General features: G+C 39.3%; 1 pseudogene; it reads right to left on the bottom strand.

The window, feature by feature from the left end:
- Positions 1-11,159: 11,159 nt before the first annotated feature.
- Positions 11,160-11,278, bottom strand: LOC145397307 (5S ribosomal RNA; annotated as a pseudogene).
- Positions 11,279-14,245: the final 2,967 nt, after the last annotated feature.

Raw genomic sequence — 14,245 nt, 5'->3', positions numbered from 1 at the left:
GTAATAACCTACCATTCCCAAAAATCTTTGTAGCTCTTTCCTACATTTAGGTCTGGGAAGATCACTTATAACCTGAACCTTAGCTGCTGCTGGTGCAACATGTCCATCACCAATTACGTACCCAAGGTACTGAACTTTAGCTTGACCAAACTCACACTTTGATAAATTAGCTACAAGATTAGCATAAACCAAACGCTCAAGAAATTTACTGACATGGCATAGGTGATCTTTCCAGTTGTCACATCATCAATATAAACAACACACCCTGCCAAACCCTCTGTTACAACATTCTTGAGCTTCTGAAATGTGGCTGGTGCATTCTTCATGCCATATGGCATTACAGAACTTGCAAAAGTTTTTCCTAGTGTTACAAAACATGAGATCTCCCTAGCACGTTCAGTCATAGGTACTTGCCAGTATCCCTTTAACAAATCAAACTTACTTATGTACCTAGCCTTTCCGATCTTGTCTATGCAATCTTCCACGCGAGAGAGAGGGTAAGTGTCTGTTTTGGTTATCTGATTAACACGTCTGTAGTCGATGCAAAGCCGCTGTGACCCACCTGCCTTAGGGACTAGAGTGACAGGAGAACTCCACTCGCTCTGACAGGGCTCAATCATCTTGTGGTCCAACACGTAGCCAAGCTCCTTCTGGATGAGAGGAACTTTCACTGGGTTCACACGGTATGGAGGCAATTTAATTGGCTTTGCGTCTCCAACATCAACATCATGCATCAACACAGCGGTTCTTCCTGGAGTGGCACGGAACACTTGCGGGTACTCCTGCAGTAATGCTGACAACTCCTGCCTTTCCTCGGGAGGTAAATGAGAAAGCTTAGTCTGGATATCATTCATTATATCAGGATTCTTCCCCAAACTATCACTCAGGCTCATGCTGCATGGGAGAGCTTCACTTGCAGACTCGGGTGGAACAGCTACAGTGCAGACTGGATTATTTTCGTCCCGCTTGTGATATAACTTTAGCATGTTGATGTGACATAGTTGCTTGTTCTTTCTACGATCTGGTGTGGTGATGACATAGTTGACATCACTGAGTTTCTTCTCCACGAAATAAGGACCACTAAACTTGGATTGAAGAGGTTGCCCATGAACTGGTAGCAGAATCAAAACCTGATCTCCTGGCTAAAAGTGGCGTAACCTGGACTTCTTATCATACCAAGTCTTCATCTTCTCCTGAGCAGCTCCTAAATTCTCTCTCGCCAGCTGTAAAGCAGTGGACAGCCGTTCTTTGAACTTTATCACATACTCCAGCAGGTTGACGTCATCTTCCTCCGACAGCCAGCATTCCTTGAGTAGCTTAAGGGGTCCTCTTACTTCATGGCCAAACAGCAGTTCAAGAGGTGAGAAGCCCAGTGATTCGTTTGGAGATTCTCTTGCGGCAAACACAACGAATGGAAGACCTTTATCCCAGTCTTTCTGATGTTTCAAACAGTATTTCTTGAGCATCGATTTGAGTGTTTGATGATATCTCTCCAACGCTCCTTGGGTCTGGGGATGGTAAGCTGAAGACGTGATCTGGGTGATGCCCAACTCTTTCAGACACTGCTTGAAAACGTTTGACATGAAATTACTTCCCCGGTCTGACTGTACCTCCTTAGGCAGACCAAACTTTGTGAAGAACCCTAGCATTTCCTTAACCACGTTCTTTGCTGAGATATTTCTAAGTGGAATGGCTTCAGGATAACGAGTAGCCATATCAATCAGGGTCAACACATAAGAAAATCCTGAAGAAGTCTTAGGAAGAGGGCCCACAATATCCACCAACACACGGGTGAAAGGCGCCTCAAAAGGAGGAATGGGAACTAGAGGTGCAACCTTTTCGGTCTGATTACACTTCCCCACAACTTGACAGGTGTGACAAGACTTACAATACCAGGAAACATCCCTGAAGATACCTGGCCAGTAGAAGTGTTTCAAAATGCGTGCCACAGTCTTCCTCACTCCAAGGTGTCCTGCCAAACTGGAATCATGAGCCACTCTAATGATATCCTGCCTACAAACACGAGGGATGACAACTTGATGTACAACCTCCCATTCACAGTCGGCTGATGCTGTTGGGGGTCTCCACTTCCTCATAAGTACTCCTGACTTTATATAATAACAAGTAGAAGCACCGGCTGACTCTTCCTCACTGCAAGCAGAGTTAGCTAGACCTTTCAACTCAGGGTCAGCAACCTGCAACTCAACGAACTCTTGACGAGACAAATTATCAACACTACGCGGTACTGCCTCATCTGGTGAGTGGTCCAAATTAGCAAGAAAAGTATCAGCTAGGATAACATCATCATCATCATTATCCTCTAAATCACCAGTAACTTTAGACTTAGCCCTAGTGACAGCACATGCAGGGAACACATCAGGGACATCACAATCCTGGGACGCAGCCACTGGCTCACTAGACAACTGAGGGGCTGGACACACTTGACATCCACCAATATCATTTCCAAGTAAGAAAGTTACACCTGACATTGGGAGTGTCTCAACCAACCCAACGATAACGGAACCATTAACAAAACCAGACTCTAAATTCACTCTGCACAGAGGGACAGAGAAGTAATTATTCCCTACACCTTGTAAGATTACAGTTTCATCAGAGGAATTAACATTAGAGCCTAGAACACTGGTCAGCATAAGGGATTGGCAAGCACCTGTATCACGATATATTTGAACTGATTTCCTGTCATTACTGTCCAGAGGACTGACAAACCATCAGACAGGAAATTAGTACATGAACTCTTGAGAGTGTCACCCACGTTACTGCTCAAAAGAGGAGCTCCATCATGAGAAATTAAGTTACCCCTCAAAGCAGATTCAGTTAACTCAGTTAAAGAATTCTGGGAACTCTCAAGAGTGGACACTAGACCAATTGACTGAATATTTAAAGACTCCTTTTTGTTCACATCACGCTGTCTCCTGAAACATCTCTCCGTAGTATGACCAAGCTTACTACAGTAAGTACATTTACTTTTCTGAAATCTAGAGTGAAGCTGGTACAAGTATTTACTTCCTGAGAAACATCATCTTTATTCTCTTTCCTGTTACTGTACTCTGTGTAGAGGCAACGTACTTACTATCAGCTTTCCTTTTTTCTTTAGAATATCTCTTGTGAGTAGAACATATTCATCAGCTAAAACTGCAGCATCAGACAAATTATCTATTCTTCTCTCATCAAGATATAGGCTTACATATTTATAAATACACCTCTTGAAGTCCTGCAGCAAAATCATCTGCTTAAATTTACCAAAATCAGAATCCACATTCTTAGAATTTAACCACTGCTCTAACAGATCTTCTTTGATTTTGCATACTCAACATGGGATTGCTTATCTTGCTTATAAGTTGTCCTAAATTTTACTCTATAAGCTTCAGGAACAAGCTCATAGGCCTTAAGAATCAAGCTCTTAACTACATCATAATTATCAGATTGATCCTGAGGCAAAGATGCATAAGTTACTTGAGCTTTACCAGTGAGAACAGTTTGAAGGAGTACTGGTCAATATTCCTTGGGCCAATTAAAACCTGTAGCTACCCTCTCAAACAACTGAAAATACTTTGTTAAATCAGATTCATTAAAAGGAGGGACAAGTTTAACATTTTTAGCCACATCGAAATCATCAGAGCTAGATGATCCAGTTCCACCTTGTTTCATGCGATACTCATGGTCTGCCTGAGTCCTAGCAATTTCAACTTGTACCTCAGCCTCCTTAGAACGGGCCTCCGCCTCCTTAGCACGAGACTCCTGCAGGGCTAGCTTTAACTTAGCTAATTCAATCTGCGTTTGCTCATTTGGAGGAGTTACATTAAACAAGCTTTCATTAATCATGTCAACAATTTGATCTTTAGAATGATGAGAGCGAACAGCAATTCCCAATTGTTGAGCAACAAGCTTAAGTTCATTCTTTGTTCTGTTTTCTACATCACACACTGTTTGCACATTTGACAAAAAATCTTTGGCTTCATCAAGTGTAGTAATAGTAGACATCATGAATAAGTAACAGTCACAAAATATCAAGCAATATCCTTATGATAATACCCTGAATATCCTGATGAGAGGTCGCCAAATTTATGTTACGGAACAGAGAAAGATAATGTACACTCCAAGTGAGAATACTAAAACATCACTACTGTCCCGTAAAGTTCCAGGTTCAAAACAAAGAGTTAGGTAAAATTACAAGTTAAAGTTTAATGCTCAAACTAACAACAAAACATTCAGTACTCATAAGGTTAATGTAACGGCAAAAAACAGGTTAAATATATGGTTAACTGCAATAGCCTCTATTAACACGAAATTAGCAAGAGTAAATTTATCTAAGTTAGCCCTGTTAAAATGAAAATACACTGGGTAATGCTCAGTTAATGCAAGATAAATTATTACAGATACAAATATTATTAATGATGGCTGACAACAAGTACCCCACACAAATTACAAAAACCTCACCAGGCCTAAGAATTAACCTTATCCTACACAGTACAAGAGAAAATGCAACAACAGTTATACTAAAATTACACAGCTGCTAGGTGGTTGGAGACTTCCTGAGCACTCACAACAATAACTGTACAGGGGAGGACAGAGATGTGAACAAAATAAGGAGTAGATCTAAGTGGCAATGATGCAGAGACTGAGCTCATTATATAGGGGCCAGCAGAGCTTGATAAAACTTGTAAGAAGGACGCGCAAATGAAGCCATGGGGACAAAGAGTTGACAATCCCGCTCTGAACAACAGAAAGAACGACTTACTCTACTATAACGGTAGAAGGGGGGGACTGAGGCAGAACACGCTCGTGATCAAACATGCAGCATACTGTGCATTAAAATTACACAAAAGATGATGAAATCATAGGCTATGTAACAATATATATATATATATATATATATATATATATATATATATATATATATCATCAGCCGTTTGGGTGTCCACTGCAGGACCAACCTATCCCAACCAACGCGGGGACGATATAGCCAATGTATCTTGGCCAAGTGGCTTAGTCTGCCTGATAGAGATTGTATGTTGGGTGAGAGTTGCTTGTAAGTGTATTGTAGTGTTGGAGTGGATTTGGATGTGTGTGTACTCTGCGAACCAAGTGTAATCGGCCAGCGCAAGCCGACTGGGTGCAAGCATACTTTATAGTATGCAACACTGGTTCAACCACAGCACCCCTTATGTCCGCCAATGCAGTACGTGGCCAGAAGAACGCTCCGAAAGTTTGTTACCCTGGCGGGGTGCGAACCCTCGTTCTTCAGTGTACGAAAACGCACACTTTACCTCTGTATCACACAGGCTCCATATATATATATATATATATATATATATAATATAAAGAAAAAAAGGGATAACCGATGGAGCAAGAGGCTGGCTGACTGGACACCAAGCGATTGTAAAGGTGGCAGAAAAAGGCCAGACTGGAGATGGAGAGATGAGACAGAGAAATTTGCAGGGAAAACGTGGCAAAGATTGGCTCAGTAATGGAATTCGTGAAAAAGGTTGGGGGAGGCCTCTGTTCAGCAGTGGACTAATTATGGCTGATGATATATATATATATATATATATATATATATATATATATATATATAAGCAGGCCTGGCACACTGGATTATTTTAAAAAATGCTCTCTTTTTATGGAGACTTCAGCCATCTTAGAGGAAAAACTGCACCGAAAATTTGCTCTGTTGGAACACAGACGTCAGTTTTGCTTAAACATTAAACCACTTTCAAAACCTGGCGTAACTTCTGATAAATTTTAATGAAGCAAAGAAAGTAAATACCAAGTTTCACATGATATTTATTCATTACGAGAATCGTGAAATTATGCTAACGTTTCAAACAAATGAACCTTGTGATATTATCTAAGTTTGGAGCTCAAAAAAGTGTAACTGTTCCCAGTCGCCTTGTATTCAGATTCCTAAAAATATTTGAAAATGGAAAGGTTAATTATTGATTTTGTCCGCTCCTTCAGAACATGAGGAATTTTTGATAATGAATGAAATATTATAAAATTACAAAGAAGAAACACACACACACACACACACACACACACACACACATAATGAAACAGTTAATAAATTAATTCCAACGTCATCATATTACTTTCCATTCATACTTCCACCATTAGATTTTATTTTCCTTTTACAAAGAGTTTTTAATAATAACACATTGGTTTATCAAGGTTGTAGCAAATCTCCCTGGATCGAAAAATCTCCTTTAGTCAAAATAAATACCTGTAGTCTAGAGACAGAACTTCTGAATAGAACAAGAATAGTATCAGTAGTAGTAGTAGTAGTAGCACCTTATGATCAACGTTGTTCCAGTGCCATGATAATACGTAGTAGTAGTAGTAGTAGTAGTAGTAGTAGCAATAGTGGCAGTAGTAGTAGTAGTGGTAGTAGCAGCAGCAGCAGCAATAGTAGTTGTAGTAGCAGTAATAGTAGTAGTGGTAGTAGTAGTAGTAGCAATAGTGGTGGTAGAAGTAGTAGTAGTAGTAGTTCCAGCAGCAGCAGCAGTAGTAGTAGTAATAGTAGTAGTAGGAGTAGTAGTAGTTGTAGTAGTAGTAATAGTAGTAGTAGTAGTAGTAGTAGCCCCATATGGTTAACCCGAGGCATCCCGTCAATGTATTGGTATGTTGCAACGTTTTGTTACAGCTAGTCCCATCGACGTCCCAGTACGTCGCATAATTGCAAGGTTCATAATTTGCACAAATTTCAATTTTCGCTCATGATTTTTGGTACGTATACACGGGACACCTTCCTCTATTCCTCTAAAAGATGCCAGGCAGGGACAATGCATTACTCCGGATGTCCTCCCCCCCCCCCGCACGCCATTGTCTCAGCAATTCACCTGTTATCAGTGACCTGGCCAATAAAGACATTCAGGGCCAGAGTGATTCCCCAATTAATGACACTGTGGAGGACAAAGTTTACATAGCATTAGAGGAAGAAACAGTCAGAAATGATGATCAGGTAATGCCCCCAATAAAGGTCAGGTATGATGATGTGTAGTGAGTGAAACAATGCTCATATTGCCTATATTACTGTACAAAAACCAATATACTCTCGTACTACATATAAATTTGTACCAAATAAATAAATAAATACCGTTTATGAGTGGTGTGGAATAGTTGCCATCCCATAGAACTCGTTTTCTTTGGAGCCAGCCTGATAGAAAACCCAGTAAGGTAAGGAGGTACCTCTACCTGTATCGAGTATTTTAAACTTCAGGTGAACGATTTCTCTATGAATTTTCGATGTTTCTCACCAAAAGCAGAGGTTTGAGCCAAATTTTTTTTTTCCCAAAATTTGTTGAGATTGGGGGGAGTCAGTGGTGGAAAATTGGTCGGGACAGGGCGGGTTAACGTTGTTGCAGTGCCATGAGATGTAGCAGTTGCAGCAGTAGTAGCAGCAGTTTCAATTTCAATGTCCATTCCTTTATTTCGTAGTACAGAACACTACATAGCTTACATTAGTACATAATGTACATATTGTACATGATGATATGATATTCTGTACACACAATCGTTTATCTCATAAACTGCAGTAGTTGTAAAAATAATTTAGCTCTGGCCTGAGCCTCCGTAGCAAACCAGGGGGCTCAGGCATCAGCAGTGGCAGTAGCTGTCTGAACACAGCCTTTTAAAGGTAAGCTCTAAAACGAATTTTGTTTAAAGAAATCGATATAAAAAAATGAAAAGCTCTCTTTAAAAATAAAAGACTAGCGAGAGACTAAATTATCTAAAAATAACAACTGTTTGAATAAAATATAAGACATTAAAAGATGAAACGACTAAAAGGGTAACACAAAATATGAAACATTTGCATAAAAAATTTAGGTACATTATAAACATATACAGTATATAAACACACATGCATATATATATACACACACACACACACACACACACACATATATATATATATATATATATATATATATATATATATATATATATGTATATATGTTAATCATCATCATCATTAGCAGTTATATATATATATATATATATATATATATATATATATATATATATATATATATATATGTGTGTGTAAATCATCATCATCATTAGCAGTTTGAGTTTACACTGCAGAACCGGCTTATTCCGACCAAAGTCGGGACAATACAGCCAATGTATCTCTACCAAGTGGCTTAGGCTGTTTAGTAGAGACTGTATGTAGTGTGAGAAGTGCTTGTAAGTTTAATTGTAGTATTGGAGTGGTTTTAGATGTGTGTGTAGTCAGTGAACCAAGAGTAATCGGCTCACGCAAGCCAACTGGGTGCAAGCATACTTTATAGCAAGCGACACTGGTTCAACCACAGCACCCCTTGTGTCCGCCAACGCAGTACGTGGCTGGGTGAACACTCCCAAAGTTTATTACCTTGGCGGGGTGCGAACCCTGGTTCACCCGTGTACGAAATGCTCACTCTACCACTGTACCACAGAGGGTCCATATATATCTATCTATCTACCTATCTATCTATCTATATATATATATATATATATATATATATACAGCATATACATATATCTATCTATATATCTATCTCTCTCTCTCTCTCTCTCTCTCTCTATATATATATATATATATATGTATTTTGGTTTTACGTCTGGTATCCTCAAAGGGCTAAGGCGTTGCCCCTGGGTAGAGGACTTTGGATTGGAGTGTGTAGCATTTTATGACCGGATGCCCTTCCTGATGTCTACCAATGATCCTTGGGTGGATTCGATCCTCTGACCCTTCGATCAGAGCAGAGCGCTCTAACTCACTAAGCCACGGCTTAGTGGGGTAGGCGGCTGACAGAGAATTTTCAAGAGAATAAGAAAATGTTTTGGAAGGAGGTGAAAACGGTGCGAAAGGGAGAGTCTGGGAAGGAAGAACGAGTAAAAGCATTGGGTGGAAGGATGTTAATTGAGATGGATGCAGTAAGGAAGAGATGGGCAGAGTATTTTGAATGATTGTTAAATGTAGAGGAGGAAAGGGTGGCTGAGACTGTGGTGGATGGAAGGGTGCAAGGAATAAATGTGTTGGGAGAGTTGAATGATTCTTTGATCACAAAGGTTGAAGTGGAGAAGGCAGTAAAGGAGATGAAAACAGGGAAAGCTGCAGGTATGGATGGGTGTGCTGTGGAATGCCTGAAGGGTGGTGGAGTGATTATTGTTGGCTGGTTAGTAAGACTGTTGAATGTGTGCTTTGTGAAAGGTATGGTGCCAATTGACTAGGCAAGTGCTTGCGTGGTCCCGCTGTATAAAGGCAAGGGTGATAAGTATGAATGTACTAGCTTTAGGGGTATAAGTCTGTTGAGTGTTATAGGTAAGGTATATGGTAGAGTGTTAATTATGAGAGTTAGAGAGGGTACAGAGGGAGTGATTGGTGAGGAGCAGTGTGGCTTTAGGAGAGGGAGGGGATGTGTGGATCAGGTGTTTGCAGTGAGACAAGTGTGTGAAAAGTATTTAGCGAAAGGCAAGGATGTGTTTTGGGCATTTATGGATTTAGAGAAAGCGTATGATAGAATTGACAGGGAGGCTTTCTGGACAGTTTTAAGATTGTATGGACTTGATGGTAGGTTACTAAAAGGGGTGAAAAGTTTTATTGTAAATAGTAGAGCGTGTGTAAAAGTGGGAAATGTTGTGAGTGATTGGTTTCCCGTGAGAGTGGGGCTGCGACAGGGATGTGTGATGTCGCCTTGGTTGTTTAATATTTACATGGATGGTGTTGTAAGGGAGGTGAATGCAAGAGTTTTAGGTGAAGGTCTGAGTCTGGTGAATGTTGATGGTGGAGAGAGGAATCTGAAGCAGCTGCTGTTTGCAGATTATACTGCACTGGTGGCTGATTCTGAGGAGAGATTGAGACAGTTGGTAGAGGAGTTTGGAAGGGTGTGTGAAAGGAGGAAATTGAAAGTAAATGTGAATAAGAGTAAGTGATGAAGTGTACGAGGTTGGTAGATGGTAGGGGGATGAATATAGTTTTGAATGGCGAGTTGATTGAGGAGGTAGAGTGTTTTAAATATCTAGGGTCACATGTTGCTGTGGATGGAAGAATAGATGCAGAAGTGAAGTTTAGAGAAAATGATGTAGGAAAGGTGCTGGGAGGAATGAAAAAAGTGTTTGGACGCCGTTCGCTTAGAATGGATTAAAGAGAAGGCTGTATGAGAATGTTGTGTTACCGACTGCGTTATATGGGGCTGAAACATGGAATATGGGTGTAGCAGAGAGGAAAAGTTTGAATGTAATGGAGATGAGGTGTCTGAGGAGTATATGTGAAGTGACGTGTATGGATCGAGTGCGAAATGATGAAGTGCGAAGGAGAACTGGAGTTGTTCGGGAGATGGTTGGTAGAGTTGACCAGACGGTGTTGCGATGGTTTGGGCATATGGAGAGAATGGATAATGAGTGATTGGTAAGAAAGAAAACTAGATCTGATGTGAGAGGTGTAAGGCTGAGAGGAAGACCACGAATAGGATGGATGGACAGTGTGAAGAGAGCGCTGGATGCGAGAGGGATGTCTGTTGAGCATGGAAGAGTGGCTGTGCATGACAGAAATAAATGGAGAGAAATTGTGAATGAATAAGTGATGACGCAGCCCTGAGGGGATATTCTCCCGCATTTGGTCTGATCAGCTAGACAGGTCAGGTGCGGGTAAAGGGATGGGTCTGTTATGAGGTGGCAGGGGTAAACCAGTTCTGCTGTCGGGCCCTGCTGTGGATGTCACTGATTGCATTGCGCAGTTGATCCTTGTGCGGTGTGGTGCGGTGAGGATCTGTCTGTTCTCCCCTTTGAGGCTAAGATGCGAATGAATGTGTTTGAATGGATAAGTAAATGGGGAGTGTGTCGTCCTGTCTCGGCTACCTCCCTTTCCTTGGGGGAAGCAACCTAGGTATATAGAACAGAATATATATATATATATATATATATATATATATATATATATATATATATATATATATAGACAGATAGATAGATATAGATAGAGAGATAGAGAGATTGATGTAAAAGAATACTTAGTATTTAGAAAGATTTTCAATTATTCATTCATTGCCAGACGCCATGTATCCTAAACGGGGTGGCCAAGGGCTTAGAGATAATTGTTTTACAGGGAGGGACACTAATCCTCCACCAACCCCACTTGACACGTAGGGAGAACGTTATGCCAACAGCATCTGGTGTTCCCAGGCGGTCACCCATCCAAGTACTAACTAGATCCAACGTTGCTTAACTTCGCTGATCGGACGGGAAGCGGTGTACTCAACGTGGTATGGGAAATATAATGCTTAAAAATAATTATACTGAATACAGTGCTGGTAAGGGTTTTTTCCTAAAAACATGCACTTTGTTTTATCCTTATTATTTTTCAGCTTTAGTGCATCTATATCATAGCAAAACCTTGCAAATAATTTATTCATATTTGCAACTGAATCCAAAAGAAATACCATGTCATCAGCATATGCTAAAATATTTACTTTAACTATACCTAAATAGCAGCTACTAATGTCGAATAAGACAGAATCAATGTAGAACTTAAAAACCAAGACAAGACACCTCCCTGTCTCACACTGTGTTGCACGCAAACGTACTGGCCCTGGCCTCCTTGCCACTTAATGTTAGCCATCTGATTGCAAAGTTAATGTATTATGAGAAAGATGAGAACCAACGGGATTCTCTGATCTATAAGGTTTTTACCCAGGATAACATGGTTGACTCGATAGAATGCTTTTAATGGTCAACAAATGTTAGAATACCCTCTCTTCTGGTAGCTGTATATGTATGAATAATATCCTTTACTATGAAACATATATCAGTCGTGGATATGTCCTTTCGGAATCCAAACTGTCAAACATTTAGCTTCATTTTTTCTTCTGATATATCCAAAATAAGGATCTCTAACAGTTTTAATAAGCATGATGACTGCATAATCGGCCTGTAATTCCTAGAGTCACTATTACTTTTATTGTTGTTGTTATGTATTCGCATAATGTTACCTTTCAGTAATTCAGGTGGTACATAGCAATGTGATAAGCATGTGTTAAATAAACGAAACAAGTTTTGTAGAAGATCTTCAGATGCAATTTTCAAAAAAAAAAAAAACAGAATGAACACCGTCATGCCCCACCCCATTTTCCTCGAGTCACAGGGAGGACTGTTGTATACATCCTTGCACCGCCATGCCACGCATCTCTGAAGCAGTTCAAGAATTCGAACCTGCACTCATTCTCTTGCTCTGGCTGAGACAGTAAATACTTAGTTGTAAACAATTCAATTACCGAATATCATAAGTGCTGTCTTTTCCATCTTTTGCTTTTATCTCTACCACGCTCCACTTCTGCTCAAAACTGTCTTTTATCACGATTTCTAAAGTTCTCTTTGAGTTACATACCCTTTTGTGTTCATCCAACCTGCAAGCTTTCAAAGCATTCTCGAATTCCCTTTACAACTGTACCATATCATTATGTTCATCTGTACCATGTACTTTACATGATCCAACCCAACGCAAAAAACACTCTCTGGCCACATAGTCCATATGCTTTACCCGGCGATTCCTTCTTGGAATAATTTTATATTTGTTTAATTTAACTCTTTCTTGCTTGTAATTTTCTGTCAACCGAAATGGTGGTACATATCAACTCGTATAATTTATCAATATTATGAACATGATCTTTGTTTCTACATCCAATATTGCTACAGTGGTACATTGCATTTTTACAAAAATTACGTAATTTCTCATCTACCCGAAGAGATATACTTAGCAGTTCATATTTATTTAATTTGTCTCATGCAAATAAACTTTGAGCTGTTATGTTCCATTTCCTCTGATCAGCTACTTTCTGCAGTGACTGTTGGATGTTTTATATTATAGCATACTAGGTCAAAACATAATGGTAAATGGTCTGAGCCATTATGTTTTCGAGCACTAGAATACTTTCCACATTAATCTTGCCATACTGTCTTCCAATAACATGCTCCAGCCATCTATACACAGAGTTACCATAACCAACAAATGTAAATGTATCGATATTTAGCATGTTAACATCAAAGCATGTTAGAACATTTGCTTTCATAAAATATGTTAAAGTACACCAAGCTCCTCCCGAATGAGGATCGTCATTAAAATCTTCCACAAAATATATAGTATCATATTGACGTTCTGTTCATATGGCCTCCAGTTCCGAAGGTGTCCACAGATAATTGCTCAAGAGCGGCCACTTCCCATATATCACTTTTCAGGTACATGTTAACTAAAAGAATATTAAGTTAAATTTTTTGTTAAAAACAATAAATCTTTCATGTAAAAATGTTTGGGTTATTCTAAAATTAGATCCGTTTACATATAAAACATCCAATCCTCTCTAAGGGCGGCCCACCATGGCAACTCTTGCCCTCCCTGAGAACACAGCAGGAATTCCCTCACTTTCATAGTTTTCATATACATAATCCAGCTTCCATAACTGTTCCTCTAATATGAATGTGTGATGCAAAAGAACTAGGCCTAAGTCAAAAATCATTTCAGTCAATCCTCTTATCACTTTGATGTTCTTTACCAAAGATCAGCAATTGAACGGATCCACAGATAACATCACCATGGTGCGAGAATACCGGTATAAACCAAATATAAACAGACTGATGAGATGATACTGTAAAAAAAAAAAAAAATGAAAAAGAAAGTACTAAGAAGAAATACAGGGTCCAAATATACACGTATAAAAAAATAAATGAGAAAAAATATAAGAATGGAAAAATATGGTGACAACAGAGATAAAATATTCTGAACTAAAAATAGTTACAATGGTAAATAAAAAAGAATTGATGACAACATAAAAAAATATAGCCTACTGATAGAATGAATAAGTAAAAAAATAAAAACTTATTTTAAAAAAGAGAGATACATATTTTTATATCTAAAACTTATGAAATAGCTCTGACATATTATGTGGATGCAGGGATATCGCTAGTTCTTTGAGCCCTTTGGTAGTAGTTATCAATTATAACATCTTCAGGCCAAGTATTGGATTGGAACAATTTTTCTCTCTCAGATAATTTAACATTAATCTTGAATGCACTGAACTTCTGTGATTTTATTTCTATTTCCTCAACTGAATTTACCTGAACATCAAATGTGTCTTTATAGTCTTGTTTATCCCCTATATTTGTGTCCTTATCAATACAACACAGAAAAACATCTACAAACCTCATAGCTGCCTTGAATGTGCCACCTTCAACCTTCCTGATACCTGTCATG

This window comes from Coenobita brevimanus, chromosome 40 (genome assembly GCF_032717465.1).
Source record: "Coenobita brevimanus isolate Jiangsu-jjx chromosome 40, ASM3271746v2, whole genome shotgun sequence".
NCBI lineage: Eukaryota > Metazoa > Arthropoda > Malacostraca > Decapoda > Coenobitidae > Coenobita > Coenobita brevimanus.
Note: the sequence above shows the minus strand (reverse complement) of the source record. Positions and strands in the feature narration are given on the sequence as shown.